Below are 25,630 nucleotides of genomic sequence, written 5' to 3'. Positions count from 1 at the left end.
GGGAATATCATGGTTCCTTGGCAGAAGACTTGGGTACCTCAAATTATTCTCTCCTGTTCATGATGCAGCACTTGAAAACGGCGAGGGGCCTTTATGCTGTAGAGTTTGAACTTGTTTTTTCTAGACAACCTACTTGTCGTGTTTATCCGTTTGTCTTCAAATTGGTGGGTATTAGTGAGTTTTAGAGATTTTCTTGATTTACATTTTTTCCCCAAATGACTTCCAGGTGTTATAGCCTAAACGTTGCTGTAACAGAATTCTTTCCTTGGTGAAGATTTTTTAAAGATTATGTATGAAATTTTACTTGTAATATGGTTTGCTTGTTGCTATTGAGATTTCTGTTTGGTTATTTCTGTTTTTTTTTTCTTTTTATCTAGTATTGAAGGACCTAGATTTTATAATCATGCTTTGTTACCTAGAATTCTTTGGAAATGCTACATTTCTGGAAAAAAGATAGACAACCATATAAACAGTAAAATTCCCATTTTCTAAAACAAACTAATGCTTAGAAAATTATTGTAAAATAATGAGTGCTTTTTTTGTTAAGGCTTTAATGGCTATTTTATTCTTAGTTTTATAATTTTCTCTGTTTTTTAGATTTATTCTTCTGAATATTTGCTACTTTGATTGTCCAAGAAAAACAGCTGCATTGTTTTGGAAATACACAAAAAATTCTCAATCATATAAATAAAAAATAATTATTTGCATTTTACAATATTCAATTATGTTTTTTAAGTTCACATGTAAAATGTGACTGGTAGAACCTTGTTTATGAAGTCTGTTAAATATATGATATAAAGAAAGTTTAGACACAATAGTGTGCAAATGTGGGAAATTTTTAGGGACAGAGGATGGTTTAACCTCAAATGAGTTTCATAAAATCAAAATTTATTCAATTTTATATCTAGCATTCATTGCATAGGAAACCAATTCTATTTAATCCCCCTTATTTTCTGAGTCTCCATGCTTGAGGATAGTGATGTGTTATTACCCTGCAGCAAGTGTGATGATCAGACTTTCCAACAACCAGGCTCATTTCAAAATCAGTGTTGGAATCGGCAGAATAGTGCCACAATTTTGTATTTTCAAGCTCCAAAAATGAAACAGAGATATGACTAACATCTCTTTTCACCTTCTTAAAGAAAAGATTTATATACCCGAATAATCTCAAATAACCACAGGCTTTGAAACCCAAGAGCTGTTTTCCACATTTGGTTTCCTTCATGTAAAAAAGTTCAAAACAGGACACTTTAAGGATCTCCCCAGAAATTTAGAGGGTTAAACTTTCCATATTCAAAAGTGAAGTACTGGTTTAAGATTAAAAATATGCTGACGGTTTTGGAGTCATGATGGTTTAAAAAGCTTATAGTTTTGTCACAAACTGTTGGCTTGTAAAATAACTACAGTAAGAAATATGGGGCTTTTGAGTATATTATTCCAATGTGAGGTATATTATATATATAACACACTGCTCTTCACATTAGGAGGTGAGAAGTGTATATCTTGACTTAATTGGAAACATCTTTCTCCCATAGAAAAGATGATTCACAAAGGCCAACTAGGGAGAGAACATTCACAATTCAAAATACAAAATAGACTAGTGCAGTCACAGAAACAGTGAGGAAGTGAACCAACTGCAGGCAAATCTCTGCAATTCATTACAAAATGAGAGTTAGGCCTGGACTATTTCATTTTGGATTGCTTTTTGCACCTCATAATCTCTTTAATGGCAGTAATCTGTTAATAAAACAGTGGTAATGAAACAGAAGTATCTGTTTATAGCAGTTCCCTTATATTTCTTGTGCTTATGCCTGCTTTCATTATTTATAAGCAAAGGTACACATTTGCTCTGGTATACATCGGTAATAGAAAACCACTTTACAAGAGGATAGGAAAGGACATCATCAGTAGAGTATAATGTCTGTATCTGGAATCATTATTGCCCCCTTTGGAGTGTTTTTTCAACCTTAAAGCAATAGATCTTGAAGCAAGCTAAAAGCTACAATAAAATCATATTTTATCTTTAGTCCTGTAAACAATATTTCTTTGAACTAAATGGCCTCTCTGCATCAGGAATTACCTCTTAAGTTTTTCTCATTTCTTGACTTGGGAACCTACATTTTAGCGTGAACCAGTAGTAATTCTAGAAACAAAATTCTGTATCAAAGATATACGAATTATTTTTCCTTATGTCTACAGAAGTTTATTTTTTCCTTCTGTTTCATACTTATTAATAACAGTAGGGTTGTGTCTGTAATCTGTATAAAATATTGGGGATTCTTGATGAAAACATCAAGAAAACAATCACAATTCCCCAAATCCAAAGCAACTATAAAAAATTCAATTCATTGAAAAAAATAATTTTTGATAATCTGTGAATTAAAAGACCAGCTTTGTTTTTTGTTTTGAAAAAAGATTTATTTTAGTTAAATTTAATAAATGAATTTCAAATATCTTTTTAAAGATGTTCATTATTTAAAATATATTTGGCATTTGATAAATTTTCTCAATATGACAACACAAAATACTGTATGAGAGGAAAGGCTAAACAGCAACTCTTTAGGTCTACTGTAAGCAAAAATCCCTTTATAATATATGTCACAATATCCTGTTATGTCTTGCATAAAAATCTGAATTCTTTGGAATTAGTAGACAGTTACAACAGAAGGGTAGTGAAAGCTTTATCCAGTATACTTAAAACATGTTCTATTAATTAGTAATGCATTGGCAAGACAAGTCTTCTGATTTAAAGTGTTTTTCTTAAAGATAAATATATTTTTATTTTTGAAATCACATTTCTGAACTAAAAATCATATGGGAAATTTAAATTCCAGCATGATTCCCAAATCAAGGATTTTTCTATATCATAGGACTGGCAACATGCCAGTCTGTATATGTTATTTTGCCATATGTCAGCCGTGATGCAACTCCCAACTATACCCGCTGCATTGCCAGTGACATTACGTTTCTTCATATGTAAAAAGGAACAGTGATAATTCCTACCATAGATGGAATTTATCGCTAAAGGAAATTATGCATTAGAACACAATCTGAAATAGCGTGAACATTTATTTAACATTAGCTTATCGATAGTAGATTTCAAGGAAGTAGTGGACTCGTCTGTTACACTGGTGTTTATTGGGCTATCCTGGTGGCTTGAAACTCAGACTAAGGGAGGAGGGATTATATGTGCCTATGAGAATTATTTTCCTGGGACTAATTCTATAAGATTTTAAAACAAACTATGAAATAAACTATGAAAAGTATGAAGTTAGGGTACTTAGGAAAAGCCATTCTGTTCATAACTATTTCACCTTATGTCATTTCCAGTCACCAGCACTTATGATGCCATAGATGGGTGCAGACACAGAACTATATTCCTGAGATGGGAGGGGCATTTGTCTATGGAAGAAAACTGGAATATTCTTTTGAAACTTCTGCAGAATCTGCCAAATGGATGTGAGTGGTTTTACCCCTTCCAATCATCTCCTGTTGCTGATAGCTGGGAGCAAGATCAGCTACATAATTTCCAGGCTCAGTGCAAAATGAAAATATAGGACCCCTTTGTTCAAATAGCAGGAAAACAAGTGCTAGTAAAGGTACTTAAAATCAAATTCCTTTCTTCTGTGGTCCTTCTCCCTCTTTCACAAGCTAAACTATGTATTTTTAAAATTTACTATTTAATGGCCTGCTCTCTGGGTGTGGGAATATCTGGAGGGCTAGTGCAGACATTCACAGGCCCCTGGAGGCCTTGTCTCTGTGAATGAGTGTGCTTGCTTGGCCCACCAGCTGCCGGGTCCCTACCTCCTGCCAGACACCAGACCAACAGGCTGACTCTCATAAAGAGCACGGAAGTCAAGCAGGCTCAAACCAAGGAGGACTAACAACTGCAAAGGACGTTATGACCTCTGCCCTGGGAAGCGTCCGCTGCTTAGATCAGGGTGGGTGAGAAGCTTGCCCCTACATGTCTCCTGCGGGATGTGCCGAGGCTCTCACTGCCTGTATGTAGAGGAGTAATCTCCACTAAGTCTCATCAGGACTGACCTTCCCGTTCTGGGCACTGGTGACCAGGTCCCGGCTGGTGACGGAGGCCAGAGGCTGTTGCTGACGGGGAAGGGAGGGTGAGGCAGAGAATAGGTCCAGTGGAGGAGGCAGAAGTTCTAAGCCTCTGGGGTGAGCTCACTTGCAAATCATACATTCAAAGACAAAATTATTAAGAATTTCAAGGTAGCGACCAAAGTCACAGTAAACCCCACGTACTGGGACTGGGTGCGGGCAGAGCCCTCTGCCACTGTTTCTGGTTGCAAGCCGGTAAGGAGAGCACTGGTACAGAGGGCTCAGAGTGTGAAACCTGTGCTCTTGGGCATCTGAGCAGATTATTCCTAGTGTTTAGGATGTGCCTTCTAGGAGCATTAAGAAGTGTTGGGATGATGATATTTTATTTCAATTTAAAAAACATCTATTTTTTAAAAAATTATTTATGAATCAATATCAAGCAATATCCTCTGAATGAGGATTCATTGGACTAAACTTTCTTTGGAGCTGTATGCTGGCCTGACAACGACCTAGCTTCCCAGCCAGTCTAACACTGCTTTTGGGATCTACCCATAGGGAGATTTATGTTTATTACCCAACTGATTTTCTTGCCTTTCCCACTGCCTTCATTGACTAGTGTGACTAAATGTTTTTCCTCCTGTTTCTGTAGATAGCCTATTAGGGTTCTCTGTGTGATTTAATTAAATAAGGTGCTCCCTGGAATTCAAAGTCAGAAAATACTTTTTGAAATTGAAACAATTAGGAATACACATAAAATATGTGAAATTAGGTGGAAGGATCTCAAGGGTGCTGTTTCTATTACTTTCCTCTTTAGAGAAATCTGCTTATTCTCTCATCCACCACACACTTCATACTGAGAGTGAGGATAGGAATGCATCTTCCACTCTTGACCCAAAGACCTCCTTGCATGCATTGTTTTGTCACATCCCACCCACTCTAGCCAATACTTTCCATATAGTCTTTTGAGAATTTTGCAACCAACTCAGTGTCTTCGTCATTAATTCAGGTCTCTCAAGTTATAGTGGGAAACTCAAGGGCTCTTTGCATGATGAACCCAGCCCCATAGCCATTTGATTTTCATGGTGAAAGCATCATCTCCATTCCACTGCAGCAGCAACCCACACCTGAGGTTAGTGGGCTGTCATCACTACAGCTAGTTATCACAACAGCTCTTTCAGCTGTGGAAGTCCGTTGCTCCACTCTTACACAGCTTCCAGCTTCTTTGGGTTTCTCGCCAGCTTTGCCCTCACTACGTTTGCTCTTCCACACCCGCCACAGTTTCCGGTCCCTTGCCTTTTCCCCCTGAAGCTTCTAAGCCCTACTGTGTGCCCCCCCCCCCCGCCTTTTTCCCTCTTACACTCTCAACTCCTTGGGTGGTCACCTTAATCTTACTGTTTTTTCATCGTCACCTTGCAAAATTTCAGCTTTGATTCCACCCACATCATCCTTCTTTGGTTCCATGCCTTATAAGTGGCATAATGAAGGGGAAGAAGATCTAACACTGTGATTGAGTTTTACTTTAAATTTATAGTTAAGAGCCTTCAGCGGAGCAGAACCTTCATTGTTCTTTAGGGTTCATTGTTTATAGCCGCACCCAGCCTTTTCACCCATTCCCTGGATGTACAGTCACATTTTTGTCACTTTCCTCATGTACTTGAGTCTATCTAAGTAGACTCAGCAAACTACTTTTCTATTTCACAGAAAACCTGGAAACTGAACATTTCCACATACTTATTTCCCCTTCCTCTTGAAATGACAAAGATATATGTATCTCTACTAACTCCTCTGCATTCTAACTCTGCATGAACAGAAGGGTTGCCTGGTCTCTCTTTGAGAAATGTGCTCCATTAATCATCTCTTCTTCTTTTTTTTTTAATCTTCAGCAGTAGCTTATTTTTTGTCTCTTTTCCTCTAACATATAAACAATTGCTAATTTCCTCCACTGTAGAAAGATGGAAAAAAAGATGTTTCCAATGTCATTTTACTTTAGTTCACAATTAAAATTTTTGAAAGAATATTATATATTGGCTATCACAGGTGCTCACATCCCATTTATAAGCAAACATTCACCTCCACTTCATTTCTAAACATACTGTAACTGGGGACTCCAAAGATGTCCTAAAGACGATTTATTCTTTTATCCAGTGTAATTTATCTGAGGTGATTGGCATCATTGATTACCCCTGCCTTCTCCAGTCTACCTTAATCATTTGCTGTTTACCTTTGTCTTTTTATAATTTTTCTTCTTCCTTCCATGACCACTACTGCTTTGTCCCTACTCATTATTTTTTCTGTTTCAATATGGGCGAATTCAGGACATCATCTTTATTTTTCTTTTCTTCTTTCAATTTCTAGGTGAAATTATCTAAACACTTGAGTTTTGGGGTCCTGCCTCTAACTAAAATGGAGTAGGAGGATTGGAATTTATCCTCCTGACTAAACAGGTAAAAATATGGATAAACCTATGAAACAGTGATTTTCTAAACATTGGACATCAAGCAATCAAAGTCAGTGAACCATGAGAGATAGGAAGTAAATGAAATGAGCATTGATTGCCCCAATTTTGGGCTTCAAGAACTTTCCAGGTCATAGTTCAGTAAAGTGGGTAACCAGGAAGAATTCAGCAGACTCACTGAGTTGAGGAAATAGAGCTGAGAAGACAGGACAGGCACACAGAGAACTGAGGAGATCTGCAGAAGAGATTTGCAGAGCTCCTCATCTTCAGCAGAGTAGTGATTGGCAGGTTTTTTGAGGGAATTATTTGAGGCAGGAAAAAGAATCACCCTAAAGGATTAGAAGAAACAGTAGCTAGAGCTCACATAGGGCTGGGAAGAATAACTTTTCCCCAGCTAGACCTGTTAGCCTCACATATGTGTGACATTGAGTGCAGTTCTCAGAAAGGCCTTATCTCAGTAGTGGGGAATTATTATCGCAAGAGTAAATGCTGCTTTGGTCCCACTTAATAAGTCTCATGAGGAAGACTGAAAGGATCTAACCATTTACAAATAAGTTAACTGTGTCCCAGAACAAAGCTCATGAATAATTACAGTAATACAAAAATATATACTACGCAACAAGGTAAAATTTACAATGTATGGCATATAATAAAAAGAAATTGTAAGGCATACTAAGAAGCAGAAAAATATGACCTATAAAGAGGAGAGAATCCATTAAATCAAAACCAATCCAAAAGTGAGATGGATATTAGAATTAAAAATCAGGGACATTAAAATACTTATGCTAACTCTACTTCATGTATTGTAAGAGGTGGAAGAGAGACTGATCATGTTGAGTAGATAAATAGAAAATATAAACAAGACCAAATGGAACTTATAGAAATAAAAACTACAATGTCTGAGAAAGAAAATCACTGAAAGGATTGAAAAGATTAGATACTACAGAGGATAATATTAGCAAATTTGAAGCTATAAAAACTCTCCAGCAAACGGCAAACTGCCTCAACTTGTGTTTGGCTTTCAGATTCTCCAACAGTGTTTTTCAATCTGGGAAAGGCAGAACACCCTACAAAAATTAAGGAGGGTGAGATAGAGACGCTTTCAAAGGTGGACAGTCCTGAAGTCCAAGTGAACCGCCAGCTGCTAGACTGCACATGTGACTGCGGGAGCTCCACCCGTGATCCTGACGTCAGCAAACCTTCCTGCGTCTTTCAACAAGGACGGACTCTGCTCTGTGGACAGCCCAGAACTTACTTGAAGAAAGGGTTCTGCTGTTTGAAGAGGTTCAGAGAAAATTCAAGTCTCCGCCTCCACCAGAACCCTACAACACTAGCTCCTCTCCTTCAGCAGGGGCCTCTGGAAACTCACACAGCCCGTGGCGAGGCGGAATCCTTCCTGGGTGGCTGGAGCACCTTCTCCATGACACTGGCTGCTCTTCCAAGGGACAGGAGTGTGAACGTTGAGCTGGACAGCTCGAGTTAGTCTCCCTTGGCCACGGAGACTGGCCTCGCTCAGCCTGGCAGTGAGCAAGGTGTGATGGTCGTGTGGGGTCACACTGTCAGTTGGGTGCAAGTTGTCAAGGGTCGGTCCATGGGAGTTTCATCTGTTGCCAGCCCCCTGCGGGAAGAGCTGTTTCCGTCTGCACACCCCCACCCCACCGACAGCCTGCGGGTCCACAAGAACCTCCAGGTTCCCAGCCCCCAAGGGCTGCCAAAGTGTCTTTATCTGCCAACCAGGGTCCAGTTAGGAAGATAGAAACTGCCAGGTGTTTCAAACAGAGATTTCACACGGGGAACTGATTGCAGCTACCGCCGCCCCGCCCCCACCCAGGGCTGGTGGAACAGAACGGGGGTGACGGCCAGAGCCTCCTGGGCTGTAGAGGGAGGAAGTCAGGGGACGAGGACGGGAATGTTGAAGAGGCTGGACAGAGTGAGAGGCAGCCCTTCCGCCACCTGCCGGAAGCCGCGTGGAAGCCCGCGGCCCGGGGCTCAGCACCGGTGGCTGGCCCCACCTTGGCATCGCAGAGCACAGGGCCTGCCACTGAGGACCGGAGGGGGAACCGCTGGCCACTCACCTCTGATTGTGGAACTGCGGCCAAGTAGTTGGTGTGACACCTCCCTCTTCACTGCCAAAACCCCAGTTTTATTTGGGTGGCCAGTCCTCCCGTCATGGGGAAGATGGACTCCACATCCAGGGTCCAGCCTCACTGCCCTGGCTCGTGCTGGATTTGGAGTGTCACGTGACCTGGAGCTGGCTCCACTGTCTACCCGTGTGGACAAACCTGGCCTTTTCTCATGTCTAGTGAGGTGTCACCGGTCCTGGTGGGTGCACATCCTAAGTTAGGGAGCGGTAGGGTGCTGCCAACCCTAAGCTCGCGTTCCCATTTACCTCGTTTACTTAACGCGTATACATTCTTTGATCTTAATTCGTACTTGAACCTAGTCTGAGAACTTCCACATTGCGCAAGTGCAGGGCTGGGAAACATAGGACTCTGTGTGGTTTACATGTGAGGTCAGACTGGTCCCAGCCCCGAGCTGCGGCCGCAGTGGGGTGATGTTCTGTCAGCACTAAACATCCGGGCCACAAACGCAGCCTTTCCTGTGCTTTGGACCCTAGTTCAACCTGGGATACTGACAGGGGGCCAGGATGGTGGGAGTGGAAACCATGCAGCCCTTGAGGGACCAGAGACAATAAGCAGACACATTAGGAACAACGTACAGAAGTACAACGTACAGAAGCACAGGGAGCACACGTGGTTCCTGTAAGAAAGTTTTCACTAACCACCACACCTGGCCCACCCGGGGAACCTGGACCCTGACCGTGGGGTGTGAGGAGGAGCTGGGGTGAGTGTGAGCGAGACGGGAAAATGGGGCGTGGTTATGGCAAGCTGGTTACTGCTGAGGATGACTGGGTTACCCAAATAGGTTACCATTCTAGGAGCATTTAGGTCTCTAAGGTACTTTCACACAAAAATTATGATTCTTAAGAAGGAAAGAGAAAGGACGCTTAGAGAAATCACTGTGGGTCAATGGCTCAGAACAGGGAAATTTCCCTTTGATATTTTTTACCTGAGTAATCCTGGTATGAGCAGCCCTTCAGTTTATATTCTTGATGTCACCTACACTGGATGACAAATCCTGAAACTGCTATTGTTGGATAGACTGGAGGATTATGGTTCAGTCCAGAATAATTCAAGGAGGAGGGTAGTGTTTTTCTTTAGCAGGAACTGTGTGGATGAATGTTGCATCTCTGGAAGCAGATAGATGGGGTGGGAAAAGTACTGGATGTTAAAAAATATGGGTGTGAATTATGGCTCTGAAAATTACCATGTGATCTTGGAAATATCAGTCTACCTTTACTTCCTCGTTTAAAAACTAATGGTAAAAGTTTACAAAAAAAAACAACTCTCCAAAGGAAAAAAAACCCTGTGTGTGTGTTGGGGGGGGGGGGACTAAAAACAAAAACATACACCTGTAGGACATTTCTTCAAGTGACCCATTTTATATATATTACTGGAGTTCCTAAAAGACAGTGAGAAATAGAAAATTTATCTGTAGAAATTATCACCAAAAATGTTCCTAATATGATGAAAATTACTAACTCACAAATTCTAGGAGCTAAGTCAACCTCAAACACACATAAATGAGTTTCAGCTTCTGGATATGTGTGACTATCAACTAGGGAAGATCTATCTCCTAGATTAACTGCTTTTTTACATTAGACCTATGAGACATCCTTAACTGGATGTCCTGTATGTACTTTACAGAAAACATGGCTAATAGCTCAGTTATTTGTTTTGTGAACCAGTATTTACCGAGGCACTGGTATGTTCCAGACAATGCAATAGGGATCAAAATTATACAATTGAAAAGAAATTGTCCTTGAGCTTTAGGAGTCAACATAAGACATATATATATATATGTAATATTTAAAATACGTGTTAAGTTCCATAATGGTGATGGCTAAAAGATGAAAATACCACAGATGAAGGAGAAAGTGAATCTGACTGGGAGAGTCAGCTAAAATGTACTATTATTTCAATTAAACGCGGAAAGTTGCACCTTGATTGTAATTAAGAGGTCATTTGTGACAGCGCAGCGGCATCTCGCAGGTGTGGGGCCGCGTGACCCCAGCGCGACCCCGGCTGCTTTGGCCACCAGGCGGCGCCCGTTCTCTGCTCGGAAATCCGCTTGCTTCTGCCGGAGGCTCGACAGCCGCGGCTGCGCGACGCTTCTCCAGGTGAGTGGACTGGGTGCCCGACGCCGGGGTTTAGGGGAGACGTGCGAAGGCTGCATAGGGGGTGCTTTGGCCGGGGGAGGTCTTGGGCAAAACCGAGAGGCCACAACCGAGTCACAATAGTCGACGTGGGGAAGTGCTGGCAGGGAGCTGAGAAGACCAGGGCAGGAGCTTCCGGGTGGTTGCCGGAGGGCCTATAGAGGACGGTGGTCTTGGGCTGAGGGGGCTTCGGAGCAGATGAGGGGCGAGGAAGCCCCGAGGAGTATCCAGAGTATCGCAAGGAGAGGAGGATGCTTTTGTGTAGATTGATGCCGGCCGGTGGCTGAGAGGAGTGTGGAGTCCAGAAGATTTGGGACAGAGGGTGGGAGAAGAGAGATGTGTTTTTGTTTCTTTTCAGGTCGTTGTGACTTTGATAAAAAGGTATTTATTAGAAGAGTAGAGATAGAAGTCAGATTACAGTGGGATGAATAAGAATAGGGCATAAAGTAATGGGAATAGGAGACAGTCAGCAGATCAGAAGGTGGGGATGGTACTGCTCCACAATCCACACGCTTCCCTAAAGGGGAGAACTTTAATTTTACATAAGCATCGTGGGTCAAACGTGGTGGTGCTCACCAATATCTGAATTCCCTTCTTCTAACCTGCAACACTCTTGTCCTGCGTTTTCCATGACTTTGCCTTTGCTGGGGCCATATGACTGAGTTCTAATCAGAAAAATTTGAGCAAAAGTTTATGAGCAGCACTGCCAGATATGGCTCCTCAAATCTCTCGTGGAAACTTCCGTATTCCTTTCTTCCCTGTGCTCTTATATAGTTGCAGACCATTCAGAAGAGAACTTGGAGAAATGGTGGTGCACAAGATGGAAAAAGGCCTTGGCTTCTTAACCAGCATGTGGAAGCTTATCTCCTGGCACTTAACGGTACTGTGACATGATTATCTTTAAATTTAATTTTTTTACCTGAGCTTGTGGATATGTGCTTTGCAATGTTTTGGGTTGCTGCAGTTTTTCAAAACCAGAGCTTCTAAACTCTTCGAAGCATTTTCATAGTTGTGTAATGTTTTATTGTAATGTCCATGTATATTTTTATTTACTTGAAGTTTACTGTCAACAGTTCTGACAGTTCCCCAGAGGCAACACTTATGCAGATGCCACTGGGATGGGTGCAAAGACAGGCAAGCCAGTGCCCATGCTGTGCCCCCACCAGGAGCCCCTTCTCTCTGCTGGGCCACAGCCAGTGCTGCCCTGGCTGCTGCTTCTGCAGGTCTGTATCCAGGTCCTGACGTGGTTTTACTCACAGAGTCCCAAGAATCCTGGACTGCCCCACATGTGCTAGTTGTTGTCACGTGTATCTTCTTTGCTTGTAGACCCGCTCCATTGTTCCATAGGACTTCATTTAGAAACACGGGTCCTAAGAAAAATTATTAAGCATTTCAAGAAGCCAACACAAGAGGATTAAATCAAATGTGAGGGTCCCTTCTGAGAATGGGACTTTGTGGGACTGCACAGTTGCACAGCTGTGAAGCAGTTGTAATCCCAGAAGTGGTTCAGTTTTAGGTGCTATTTGATCCAGAGGTTTATAATACCAGGGTCTCATTTTACTTTTCTGCAATTTTCTTTGTCTTTTCACTCTACCTTCCTTCATGTATTGGTTCCATCCTTTGACTAGTTTCCTACATGAAAGCAAAATGGTTACAGGAATTCCAGGTCTTTTATCCATATAATACGTACTCTATAGCAAAAGAAATTCTCACTAGTCAGTCAGGTGTGGGTTACATGGCCATATGCTTAGGTTATAGGCTACCTAACTGTCTTACTCTAGCTCATATGCTTCACCACTATAGTTGTGGTTTTCTGGAACCATACGGCTCCTAGTGTGGAAACTGAGGACAATTAGAAAAGCAGGAATTGCTACTGTGGAAGAAATAACAAATGTCCACTACACAATATTTCTTGAATTAATGACTGACTGAAAGATTGGAGTACTTCATCCTGGGAAAGAAGTTGTAAATATGCCTCTTGTTTCCCAAATCTTAACTGAAATTGTAACTAATACTGTATAAACTGATGTCAAGATAATTATAATATGGCAATTGTTAAAAGAATATTGTGATGAGAAAAAATTCTATTGCCTACTTAGAGATATTGAAAAAGAAGCACTTAGTAACAAAAATGTTATCAGTGTTTTTCCAGCACTGATGGAGGAAGACATCTCAAGGCTTCCAATGACCAATACTGATTATATTCTAGGTATATGTGTCTCTGAAGATCTGAAAGATAAAACACTAGCCTGATGGAACTATCTTTCAAGCAATAGCAAAAATTATTATTCTGTGATTAATGGGCAACTTCTCTTATGTAAATTGGTTTTTGTGATGAACCTACACACCAGGAGAAAGTGTTGTATACAAATGTATGGTAGCTATTAATAAATTATCAAGTTAGCTTAAGTCTTTTTAAAGATTTCTTATGTGTTCCATTTCCCAAGAAATTTAATATTCAGGAATTGAAAAACCTAAAAAAAGAACAAAATTAAAACAAAGAAACAGCAAACAATCCCTTGATGATGTTCTCAACTTGTATAGCTGAGGATTTGACCCCTAATAACTCCATACATTTGTTTGTCCATTAATTAATTAATTAATTATAACTAATATCACAGTTACTAGGTAGCTAATGTTCTCAGCTTTGTGCTAAGATGCAAAGATAAGCCTAATATGGTAGAGTGGACCTTCAATCATCAGCCTCAAATATCTTCTGTTTTTTAATGATCTAAACAAAACCTATCCATTTTCCCCGATTCCTATGCTTCACTGCCAAATTGCAAATACTCTTTTGTGTAAGTTTGGCTATGATTGTGTGTTTGTGTGTATATATATATATATAATGGTATATATTTATATGATTGAATATACATACACTCACAGATTTCATCTGGAAAATGGTACTGAAAGTGTTACCGAGTTCAAACTCGTACCTCTCACCACACGACAGGCCAACCAATTGAGAGACAAGGCGTTGGGGTAGGGAATAGCAACTTTATTCAGAAAGCCAGCAGATCCAGAAGATGATGGACTCATGTCCCTAGGAATCATCTTGCTGGGTTTGAATGCTGTTTTCTTTTATAACAGCAAAGAGCGGTAGGTGAGGAGATAAAGTAAAAAAGTCATAAGTTATTGCAAATATTTCCAGGGTCCAGGCAGACTCAGGAGGGGATGTGTTAATTTTTCCTTCCTGCAGCCATTCATACATGGGTCTGGTCAAGATGGTTCCTGTGAGCTTAAACAAAGGTGTTTTCACTTAATGATCAGGCATGGGAGGCAGGGTTCCTGGAAATGGACCATTATATGTATTATAAGCTATAGGCAACATAGCTTTAGTGATTAACTTGTAGCAAAAGTGATAGAATACAAAGGTTAAAGTAAAAACAGGTGCAATATGGAGTCAGATTTATTCTTTTCTATTACAAAAGTACATAATTTAAAAATGATATGCTATAATATTTCTGTGTTTATCTAGAACTTTTAAATTAAATGGAAAAAACACATGGAATGAAGAAAAATTGATTTGATTATTAAATAATTACAACATATAATTTGGTGAATTTCAAAGGTATTTATTTCTTAGTATGATAGCCACTGAATTTCACTCTGGCAGGGGCTAAGTTATTCTTATAAAATAAAGATTAAAGGAGGCTATATGTTTCTCCCCTTCTAATCATTCTTGTTATGTGTATTCAATTTGCAAGACAAGCAATTGCTGCTGTTTGAATCTGGCAACTGGCCACTGTTTTTAATTGAAATGGCATTTTGCAAAATAAAGAGCATGAAGTTATACAAGAAAGTGGTGTTGATGTGTTAAAGGAGTGAGCTATAAGGAATGGCAGTTATATATTTTAACATGTAAAAAGATATTCCAAATTAACAGTTGGTAAAATTGCTGTGACTGTTACGCCAAGTTCATCTATTTCTTGGATAAACTTGAAGAATGTAAGGGCACTTATAAAGATGCTTTTTAAAAGACATAAATGCATCATAACGATAAGATCATAGGAGTGCAAGGACTTGATTTAAGTAGAACTGAGGGCTCTTGCTTAACCAAGTTAAGCAGGACTTCAGAATCAGATTGACCTGGATGTCCCATCTTGGACACCTTATGGGTGGGTGACCTGGATTAGGTATCATATAAATATTATGAAGCTTCCATTCTCTCATTTCTAAAAAACTTGATACTAGTTTTACTTTATAGGTTTTTTGAGTGTATGTGAAGATTAAATGAGATAATGTCTAGAAAACACTTATCCCTGTGTCTGGCGTGTAGGTGTTCAATAAATGGTACCTGCTATTTTTATGTGTGCTTATTGGGAACATGTGACAGAAATGTGTAGAAAACTGGTAACTTTTATAAAGAAGTTTTCTATTCAACTGAAGCCGTATATTAATATATGTCAGTATTCAAATGTAGTAGTATACCTTCCTCAGTTTCTTTCATGTAGATTCTCCTTCTGTTCAGTTTTGTTCTGAATTTATTTAGAATGAATCCAAATTCAGTATTAAATCTTGCCAAGCCTGTGACGCTTACACTGACCTCTGAAATTTAAGTAGAGGTTATATTGCTTTCTGCCAAAACAATGACTATACAAAAAAAAATTGTTTATTGATTGCATAATCAAAGTAACCAATGTCAGTTAATTATTGACTTATTAATCCATTTATTTTTTTCAACAAATAGTTTTATCCTATGAGTACTTTTCAGTACAAAGCAAGAATAATTTTGGGAACTAGTGGGTATAATCTATATAGTGAAATGGTTTTCAACCATTTCAACCTGGTCTTACTTAGAATCATATGGAAATGCTTATAAAATACCTATGACTGGGTTCTGTACCAGGAAATTTTGATTTAATTAATTTGTGTGAAGCTCAGATGTTTTTAAAACCTTCCCATGGCAATTCAAATATGTGGCTGTGCTTGAGAGCCATATATTTAAAGTAGTAGTTCTCAATGTTCTAAGCAACTCTTATATTCACCAGGGAGCTTTATTTTATTATTAATTTAATTAATGTAATTTAAATTTTTATTGGGATATAATATGTAAACATGAAAGTGCACTAATCTTAAATGCACAGCTCAATGAATTTTACATATGTATATCTCTGCATAATAACTTGAATTGTTATATTTTCTCTAGTTCAAAATGTTCCCTGTGATTCTTATTTTTTTCTTTTTTTAAATTCAAGTATAGTTGATTTATAATATTCTGTTAGTTTCAGATGTACAACATAATGATTCAATATTTTTATAGATTATACTACATTTAAAGTTATTACAAAATAATGGCTATATTTCCCCATGCTGTGCAATATATCCTTGTTGCTTATTTCATACATAGTAATTTGTATCTCTCAATCCCTTACTCCATCTTGCCCCTGTCTCCCTCCCTCTGCCCATTGGTAACCACTCTTGTTTTCTATATCTGTGAGTTTGTTTCTATTTTGTTATATACATTCATCTGTTTTATGTTTTAGATCTTACATATAAACGATAACAGAGTAGATTTGTCTTTGTCTGACTTATTTCACTAAGCATAATACCCTCTAGGTTAATCCACTTTGTTGCAAATGGCAGAATTTCTTTTTTATTAATGCCTGAGTAATATTCCATTGTGTGTGTGTGTGTGTGTGTGTGTGTGTGTGTGTGTGTGTGTATTAAATATCTTCTTTATCCATTCATCTGTTGATAGACACTTAGGTTGCTTCCATATCTTGGCTATTATAAATAATGTAGATATGAACATTGGAGTGTGTATGTCTTTTCAAATAAGTGTTTTCATTTCTTCTGGGTATATACTGAGGAGTGGAATTGTTGGATTACATGGTAGTTTTATTTTTCGATTTTTAAGGAACCTCCGTACTATTTTCCATAGGGGCTGTACCAATTTGTATTCCCACCAGCAGTGTACTGGATTCCCTTTTCTCCACATCCTCATCAGCATTTGTTATTTGTAGACTCTTTGATGGTCACCATTTTGACAGGTGTGAGTTGGTACCTCATTGTGGTTTTGATTTGCATTTCTCTGATGCTTAGTGATGTTGAACATCTTTTCATGTGCCTGTTGGCCAGCAATATATCTTCTTTGGAAAAATGTCTATTCAGGTCTTCTGCTCATTTTTTAAATATGTATTTTATTTATTTTATTATTTATTTATTTTTGGCTGCATTTATTTTTGGGTCTTAGTTGTGGCACGTGGGATTGTTGAGACATGCAGGCTTTTTCGTTGCAGCACTTGGGCTCTTTGTTGTGGCACACAGGCTTCTCTCTAGTTGTGGCGTGTGGGTTTTCTGTCTTTAGTGCGTGGGATCGGTAGTTGGGGTGCGGGCATTCCGGAGCACATGGGCTCTGTAGTTTGCGGCACACAGGCTCTCTATTTGAGGCATGCGAGCTCAGTAGTTGTGGTGTGCGGACTTAATTTCCCTATGGCATGTGGGATCTTAGTGCCCTGACCAGGGATCAAACCTGCATCACCTTCATTGGAAGGCAGATTCTGTACCACTGGACCACTAGGGAAGTCCTTCATTTTTTAATTGGGTTGTTTGTTTTTTTGATATTGAGTTATATGAGCTGTTTATATATTGTGGATGTTAACCCCTTATCAGTCTTATCTTTTGCAAATATTTTCTCCCATTCAGTGGGTTTTTTGTTTTGTCAGTGGTTTTGTTTACTGTTCAGAAGCTTTTAAGTTTAATTAAATCCCATTGTTTATTTTTACTTTTGTTTCTTTTGCCTTGGGAGAGAGATCCCAAAAAATATTGCTACAATTCATGTCAAAAAGTGTTCTGCCTGTGTTCTCTTTCAGGAGTTTTATGGTTTCAAGTTTTACATTTTGGTCTTTAATCCATTTTGAGTTTATTTTTGTGTGTAGTGTGAGAAAATGTTCTAATCTCATTCTTTTACATGTCGATGTCCAATTTTCCCAGTGGCACTTGTTGAAGATACTGTCTTTTCTCCATTGTATATTCTTTCCTCCTTTGCTGTAGATTAATTGACTATGTATATGGGAGTTTATTTCTGGGCTCACTATTCTTTTCCATTCATCTGTGTCTCTTTTTGTTCTAATACCATGCTACTGTGATTACTGTGGCTTTGTAGTATAGTCTGAAGTCAGGGGGCATGATACTTCAGCCTTTTTTTTCCCCTCAAGATTGCTTTGGCAATTTGGGGTCTTTTGTGGCTTCATATAAATTTTAGAATTATTTGTTCTAGTTCTGTGAAAAAGTATCATGGAATTTTGATAGAAATTGCATTAAATTTGTAGATTGAAACTGTGAAATAATAAATATGTGCTGTTTTAAGTCTGAGTTTTGGGGGTAATTATACAGCAATAGATAACTAGTTGAGTTAGGTATATTGTTTTATAACTGTTAAACTGGCTAATGATGCTTTCAAATCCTTCCTGAGACAAGTAAACAATTGGAACAAATACATGAAAATATGTTTCTCAAGCCTTTGGATATCAGACAGAAATGGACAGTGATATTTGAGAGATGGTAAACTAATGAAGTAAACTTGTGATTGCCCAGTTTGCTACCTTAAAAGAATTTTCACACTGCAGTGCCAGGAGGGGAGTTCAGCAGACTCCTTTATTTGAGGAGACAGAGCAAACATTCTGGGAAGAACAAGACAGCTAAAGTCCTCAGAGCAGAGTACCCAAGAGGAGAAAGAACAGAGAAAGACAGCTCTGGAATTTGCAGTGGTTGAGTATTCAGTAGATGCATCAACAAATGCATGTGATAAAACTATGCTAAGTCAGGAAAAGGACCACCTGAAAAGAATAGAGGGAATAATATTCGGAGCTCACATGGGGCCAAGAATAGTGCCTGTTCATAAGTGTGACTGTGAACATCATAATTCATAGGGCATTGAAGAATACTCTGAAAAGTCTTGCCTCTTAACAGTAATTAGCCTTAGATTGACCACTGCTCTGGTCCCACTTAACAAATTTTCCAGCAATTTAACTGTGTCTTAGAACAGAGTCTAAGAATATTTATAGAAATTATCTCTATCTGTCTATCTATCTATCTATATACAGAGAGGTAGATAGGGTGGTGTGTGTGTGTGTGTGTGTGTGTGTGTGTGTGTGTGTGTGTGTTTTACCAAAAATCCAATGAGGTAAAATTTACAATTTCTATATTCTAATGAAAAATTTTACAGCATGCAAAAAAAAGCCCCAGGAATATACGATTAGGAAGAGGAAAAAAATCAATGCAAATCTATCCATAACTAACATGGGTGTTAGAAATAGCATACAAGTACTACAGCAGTTATAACTATTCCATATATTCAGAAAGACATAGGAAAGATTGGACAGTTTATGTAGAGACACAAGTTAAAAAATACATGAGTGAAAAACACTGGATTAGTTTAATGGTGTGCTAGATGTGGAAGAAAAGAGAATTAGTGAACTTGAAGACGTAGTAGTAGAAACTATCCAAAATGAAATGTAGTAGAAAAAGGAAAAAAAATGAACTGAGCAAAGAGACCTGTAGAACTACAGATGGCCTAATATATGTGTATTGGAGAGAACAAAAGCCAGAAATTTTTTCATCATTGTTTCATGCCCAGTATCAAGCATGGTGTCCAGCATACTGTAGGGCTCAATAAATATTTCTTAAGTGAATGAATGAACATTTCAAGTGAATCAGAAATTGTGAACCTTATATTTTATTAAAATTTACTGATTCAAAGTAAATGAAAATATTTTTATTAGGCAGGTAAAAGAAAACTAAAATCCATTTCGTGGAAAATATGAAATGTTATATATATGTATATATATACACATATATATCCCTCTATACACATTCATATATATTATTGCTTAAACGAATTTGTAGATCAGTGCTTTGAATTGCTAGTAACTAAGTCTAGAAGTTTATATACACATATAAACACATTTTGTTTCTATATGTCAGCCAGTCAGAAAAAGGAGAAAAATATACAGAGAAGAGAAACTATAGTTACAGCTATAGACACACCACAAACATACAAACACTCACACTAGAAATAGCATTCATGAAATAGAGACAGATTGATTTATTGTATAAATACCATAAGAATAGGAAATTTGAAGACATGTATGAATTTGATCTCACCTAATAGTCTCATAAGCTCTGGACTTACACAGCAGTCATTGTAGTCTCCATCCTATGGTGGTCCTGTTCAGTTTTATTCAAGAATCTGTGCAGAGAGCGCTCTCTTTTATTCAAGAATCTGTGCAGAGAGCGCTCTCTTTAATATGTAATCCCTTTAGGAGATATTTAAAGAGATTCCCCAGAGATTCTTTTTTTTAAATTAATTTTTATTGGAGCATGATTGCTTTACAATGTTGTATTAGCCTCCATTGAACAACAAAATGAATCAACCGTACACGTACAGATATCCGTCCCCCCTGCCCCTTTTTGGACTTCCCTCCCATTTAGGTTACCACAGTGCATTAGGTAGAGTTCCCCATGCTATACAGTATGTTCCCATCAGTTGTCTATTTTATACATAGTATCAATAACGTAGGTATGTCAGTTCCAGTCTCCCAATTCCTCCCATGCCACCCCTTTCCCCCTTGGTATCATGCATTTATTCTCTACATCTGTGTCTCTATTTCTGCTTTGCAAATAAGATCATCTATATCATTTTTCTAGATTCCACATATATGCATTATTATATATTTGTTTTTCTCTTTCTGACTTACTTCACTCTGTATGACACTCTCTGGGTCCATCCACATCTCTACAAATGGCCCAATTTCGTTCCTTTTTTATGGCTGAGTAATAGTGCATTGTATATATGTTCCACATCTTCTTTATCCATTCCTCTGTTGATAGACATTTAGGTTGCTTCCATGTCCTGGCTACTATAAATAGTGCTGCTGTGAACATTGGTGTGCATGTGTTTTTTTGAATTATGGTTTTCTCTCCCCAGAGATTCCTTTTATAAGCTCAAAAAAGATCTGCTACATTATTTATTAGATTTTATAATCTGACCCTATTGGTAATCAAAATGATAGGGGAAAGGAGCTAGATTTCAAAGTCTCTGATAGTTTCAAAGAGGTGGAGCATAACTCCCCTCTCCCTAAGTATGGGCTGCCTATAGTGATTGTCTTCCAAAGAGTAAAGTATGGAAAGGGGGAAAACAATGACTTCACAGTGGAGAAACCTGACAGACACGACCTCTGCCAGGTTATCAAGGCTGATATCAACAGTGTTAACTCATGATGATAGAATGTACCCTTGAAATGATGTGATACAGTGGCACTTTACCTCTGGGTTCATCCTCCCCAAAACCTACAACCTCAGTCTAATTGTGAGAAAAAAACATTCAACTAATCCAAATTGAGGGACATTCTGTATAGTCACTGACCAGTCACTCTTCAAAACGGTCCAGATCATCACAAACAAGGAAAAGTCTGAGAAAGTGTCAACAGCCTAGAGCCACCAGTGGAGACATGAGGACTATCTGTAGTGTGGTGCCCTGAATGAGATCCTGGAACAGAAAAGGATATTAGGTGAAAACTAAGGAAATTTGAATAAAGTGTGAATTTTATTTGATAATATTTAAAAATCATAGTTCACTAAATGTCACAAATGTACCATACTATTGTAAGATATTAATGATAACAGAAACTAGGAATAGAGTATATGGGAGCTATCTGTATTGTCTTTGTAACTTTTCTGTAAGTCTAAATCTGTTCTAAGATAATAAGTTTATCAAAAAGTAGAATAGGAAACATGAATGATATACTTACTGTATAAGAGAGGAATAAACATAATATATGAGAGAGTAAGAGCAAATTTTAAATGAATAAAATCTGGGAAACTTGAGATTCCCTAAATTTGTCGTTTGAAATTTTAAGCTTTTATTATATTGTTTGCCTAAAATTTGATTTGTAAGCACAATTGATTCATTTTCTACAGTCTGAGTACTTCCCAATAATTAATGACTTTAGGACTACAGAAAAGGTTGGGTGAGGTATAAATTTTGTACTGGCTTGACCTTTTTATGCACTAATAATTACTGTTGGAAACCTATTTCAAACACTGGTGACTACACTGGATTTTCAGAAGTAAATAAAGTAAACATATGCCGACTTGAAGAATCTCACAGTCTAGTGAGAGAGACTGACACATAAACAGTTAAATACAATGCAGTGTGAAACATACCATGAAAGTACAAGGGAGCGGGTGCCTAAGCTTTCTGGGCTTCACAACACAAAGTCTTAGAAGAGCCCTGATGACCCTTGTCTCTTGTTCACTAAGGTGCTAAGTCACTATTACTCAAAACCCTGCTGTTTTTCAAATCTGCTGATGTTTCAGCATCCATCCTTTCTTATGCCATAATCACTTTTTTTGCTTAATAAAATCATAGAATATTAATGTTAAGACAGTAAAAGAGAAATTCAAGTTTATCTATTACATCTTCCTATCTCATTCATGAATCTCCTATAGAGTAATCTGACAAAGGGCATCCACTCTATGTTTGAGCACTGTTAGGGATGGAAAGCTTAATATGTTTCAGGGTGGCCTAGTCCATTGTTTTAACAAGCCAATTATTCAACATTTTCTTTAACTGTAGCTCTTAATTTTGCTTCTAGTCATTCTTCATTCATTATAGACCTGCCTTTGTTTTACCCAACCTTCAAATAGAGGACATTAATAAAAGCACGTATGTAATTTAAAAGTTTAATTACTTTGTGGGTACACATGGCAGAATCAATTTATAAACATCAATGGAAACATATTTTACGCAGTTTTAATGTACCACAAATTTAATAGCTATCATTTTAGTGGTGTATCATTAAATGTCATTTCCCAACTTAGGGAAAGTATGTTTCAGTTAATGGTACTAGTTCATAAAAATTTTTAAGACTATCTCCAAGTCATTTTAAAAGTGTAATTTTGATCAATAAAAAAGGTGCTTTTAAATGGCACCATAAAGAGTAATCTAATGGAACTAGGTTAAAGCAAATGAAGTAGTTAAGAAATTTGCCCTTATCTTATCTGAAAAATTCATTGAAGAACACTTGTAGGGTTTAGGCACGTCATTAAGAAGCATTATCATTAGGGATATGGTATGGAGAGTTAATGTAGCGTGTAGATTTATCTAGCTGTCAAGAATGGTAGAAAAAAAAATAGTTCGGTGACTTCAGGAATAAATATTTGTCTTGATTGTTGCATTTATTACAAAAAGCAAAGAAAGAAACCAATAATATATGCTGTTGTGATTTCATAAGTATTAAATAGGACATTAATGAAAATATTAATAAAAAGAAATAATGTGAAAGCTATCTATACATTCTTTTGTGTAATGTTTGCAGTTAGTGTTCGTAATGTCTACAGAGTAGACTTCCTAGGTGGTGCAGTGGTAAAGAATCCGCCTGCCAATGCAGGGGACACGGGTTTGAGCCCTGCCCTGGGAAGATTCCACATGCCACGGAGCAGCTAGGCCCGTGTGCCACAACTATTAAGCCTGTGCTCTGGAGCCCGTGAGCCACAACTACTGAGCCCATGTGCCGCAACTATTGAAGCCCACATGCTTAGGGCCCGTGCTCCACAACAAGAGAAGCCACTACAGTGAGGAGCCTGTGCACCGCAATGAAGAGTAGCCCTCACTCGCAGCAACTAGAGAAAGTCCATGTACAGCAACAAAGACCCAACGCAGCCAATAAATAAATAAAATAAATTTATTAAAACAAAAAAGTTTACAAAGTTATTGTTTTAGTACTCCACAATGAGTGTGAAATTCTCGGCATTTAAAAGAATAATTGCATGTGTTCTGCAAGATTAAAAGATATTTATACTTGTTCTTAATGTGATGTAGTGTTTGTTCCCAATTTTGAATGACCAGCCCCTCTATTCCCTCAGGTGTTCTACTCCCTTGATTAATATAGAATTGAAGAATGTTAGATGTGGACAATAAAATACTACTAATTCTACCTATGTACTTGTAATCCAAGTTAAAATTAATTCATTCTCTTCTTATTGCTTTCTTGCCAAACCCCTGTATGTTTTGAACTTTACAAGTCTTTTTTTCACTGAAGTGCTTACTTTGTCCTGTATACCCTAAGCTATGGTTAATTTAATTACAGTTTCTTTAACGTGAATGTAGACCTTTACTTTCATACAAATTTATTCTTGTTGGCCTTATATTATGCACTGTAGATATTTATATATCCTCTACACATATAGGTAAATCCTATATATCCCTATAGATACAGGTATCTCCCCTTTAGTGAATAATATTGTGATGGTTTTTTACATGTCAGCTAGACTGAATCATGAGGTGTGCAGATATTTGACTAAAAATTATTCCTAGGTGTCTGTGAAGGTGTTGGTGGATGAGGTTAACATTTAAATCAGTGAAACATTGCCCTCCCCAATGTAGGTAGAGATTATCCAGTCTTTTGAGGGCCTGAATAGAACAGTCTCAGGCTTGCTGATGGCTGATGGTGGGACTTGTCCTGTGAGCCAATTCCTTGTAATGAATGTATAGGATATTTTAAATATTTAAAGTATTATATTCCTATATTACATATATTATATAGGTTGTAATAAAGTATGTCACATGTTCTATTGGTTCTATTTTTCTGGAGAACCCTGACTAATACAAACACATATACATAATGGAGATCTATCTATCTATATACCATTATCTATATCTGTCTATCTATCTATCTGTCTGTCTATCTATCTATCTTACATTCTGGAGGCTTCTAGGCAAGTTTCAGCAGTAAATTAGATCAGTGATTTTGGTCAGAGTTTTGCAGCTATGCATGTTTAGGTAAGGCCTAATGCAACAGGCTTTGTATATTGAAATTTTTACGTTTGAAGTAAACAAAAAAACTTGAAGAAAGGAAAAAAATTAAAGAGAGGAAAATTACTGAAATCAGTTTCATAAGGATGTCATAAATTTTTAAATGGATAGAAAATTACATTAATTTTACTGAAAATAAGTATATGTAAATTATTCTAAGCAATTAATTTTCCCTACAAGGGGGATTTGATTTTCTAATAAGACAAGAAATGAAATGAGTTTTTCTTTAAGATTGTTTTCTTTTTTTTTTCATTTTTTTAAATTGAAGTATAGTTGATTTACAATATTGTGTTCAGATTGTTTTCTAAAGACAGTCTCATGTACTCTTTTAGTTAAAAAAACCCAGTCATATTCCGTTTATCATCTGGAATGACATGGGGAACCTGGAAAACATTGTCATAATGTTATTTTAATTTTTTTTAGCTCTAGCAAAAAGTCAAGGACACTATGGAAGAGCTCAAGTTCTGTGGGAAGTCTGTGGGAACCTTGGCATCAAGGGTAATGGTAGAACCTCAAGCTCACCGAGACGCTCTTCCCCATCGAACTCCTATTTCTGTGTGTCTATTCTTAACTTTATTTTGCAGGCCATTTCCGCCATATGGTTGGGAAGATGACCATTGTTAGTTATTCCCAGCTTAGAAATTTTCTCCAAAAAGACACTGTCTCTTCCCCGATCTGTTCACATCAGCCCTGGATTCGGATTAGTGCCCCCTGCACCCATACCAACCTCTGTGTTCAGGAGAAATGTGCTAATTCATGTTCAGCCTTGTCTTAACATGTTTACCCGGAAACTAGGGGGTTGGGGAGTAGGTTTATAATCAGGAATAGAAGGTTGAAGAAAGATATATCAGGTGGCCAAAGAAGCAATAAGCACTACATTCCATTATATGTAGTAGTATACTACATGTAATGTGTATAAATCTGGACTATTAAGTATGATTCTATACAAACATTTTAATAAATGCAAAATAGAGCTTGGATTGAAAAGCAGTATTGTGGTGTGGGACATTTATTGCACCAGAAA

Source organism: Hippopotamus amphibius, chromosome 1 (genome assembly GCF_030028045.1).
Source record: "Hippopotamus amphibius kiboko isolate mHipAmp2 chromosome 1, mHipAmp2.hap2, whole genome shotgun sequence".
Classification (NCBI taxonomy): domain Eukaryota; kingdom Metazoa; phylum Chordata; class Mammalia; order Artiodactyla; family Hippopotamidae; genus Hippopotamus; species Hippopotamus amphibius.
This window is presented reverse-complemented; position numbering follows the sequence as displayed.